Here is a 1,564-nt window from a genome sequence, read left to right on the forward strand (position 1 = left end):
GTAAAACATGCAGAATTTATCTCCCATAAAAAAATGCTTAACAGTCTTGAGTCCTAAACCGTTACAAAGCCTTAGAAATAAGATGTTACTTTATATTAAATTGAACAGCACTTTTCATGCCCATCAGTCACAATCGAGTATATTTTTATCTGCTCTGCCCTCTGAATATTTTAAAAATGAAAAAGAAATATGATTTAAATATTTGCCAATTTTACAATGAAATATTATACGGCATAATCACGTTGACACACTGGTTCCCGTTAGATCACTGAAGTTAAGCAACGTTGAGCCTGGTCAATATTAAATTGGGTGACCAATTTGGGAAGTCCAGGTGCTGTATGTAGGAGGACGTCGACACCTCCCTGCAAAAAAGTTGCGAAAACCTAACGTCGTCATCTCCCCTAACGGGGATATACATGCGACTGAGGACCGCTTGTGAATTTCATACCCCCATGAAACTTCCTCCTTCAAAGGAAGCTGGTTAAACCCTGAGTAGGGTTGGTGCTGACTGCACACACAATTTTACAATATCCTTTGATTTTCAATTTATTTGTATTATTTTTACACTTTTCCAAATAAAATTAATGTTAAAGCATATCTCTTTTGATACGATACTTTATCTTTTCTGTCCTTGGCCAATGAAGCAGAAATTCTTTAAGATTGAAGATTGAAAAAATGATCTTGCCCCAATCCAAAGTGCCTCCTTTTTGTGGGTAGCAGGGTTTTCACTACATTAAAAACCGACCTTTGTCATCGTAGGAATTTCTTCTTTTTTTTTTTTCACAGGTCGAAAAGTTTCTGTCATTAATGTTTTCTCAAAAATAAATATAGTAAACTTCGCTGAAGTGTTAGCATATGCTGCATCTTAAAAAAGTTGGTTCACACTTACAATTACATAGAATGATAAACGTTGAAAAAAATTAATAAAAATAAGTAAAATCATGAATGATGACTTGGCGGGGGGGGGTAAGTAAGAACAACACAGTCGTTTATTAAAGTGTAGAATAATTAACAGTCGAGAAATTGTGAACAATAACAAAAATCAACAAATATCTGATACCAAAGGCAGTAAAATTCAAGTATCTTTTATATGTGCTGAAACTGTGTTTAATTTTTATTTTATTTTAGTTGTCTGTACAACAATTAACTGGTTGCATGTCGTTTAACCATTGGGGACCTCACTCTTGGAAAATTGTATAAAAAATCTGAACCTCCGTAATGGGGGGTGGCACCTCAAACACACAAAAAAGGATTATAATTTCAGAAAGTATCAGCACTCCCGTTGCACCTACTCTCCTACCCGATCTGGAATCGCTCAGCACTGAGAAATGAAGCTCATTGTGTAGTTTCCAGCTTCACGCGCACACAAGATTATGCAAGAATGCATGTAATAAAATGCTGGCCGCCATCTTTGTTTTTCCTTTTCACGGCCTGTACTCACTCACTGAGCACCCACGGTAAGACTTGTTTTTTCTTAGCTTCTAACCACAAAATCTATGACTATCACTAACTGTAAATTTGGGAGTGCAACTCGAACTTAGGGTTAGTGGAAGATAAGTCATTT

The 1,564-nt window shown here is 36.0% G+C and overlaps 1 pseudogene; it reads left to right on the top strand.

The window, feature by feature from the left end:
• Positions 1-224: 224 nt before the first annotated feature.
• LOC145249310 (5S ribosomal RNA) lies at positions 225-343 on the top strand (annotated as a pseudogene).
• Positions 344-1,564: the final 1,221 nt, after the last annotated feature.

This window comes from Euprymna scolopes, chromosome 27, assembly GCF_053919585.1.
Source record: "Euprymna scolopes isolate OS-2025 chromosome 27, ASM5391958v1, whole genome shotgun sequence".
In the NCBI taxonomy this organism is placed as follows: Eukaryota; Metazoa; Mollusca; class Cephalopoda; order Sepiida; family Sepiolidae; genus Euprymna; species Euprymna scolopes.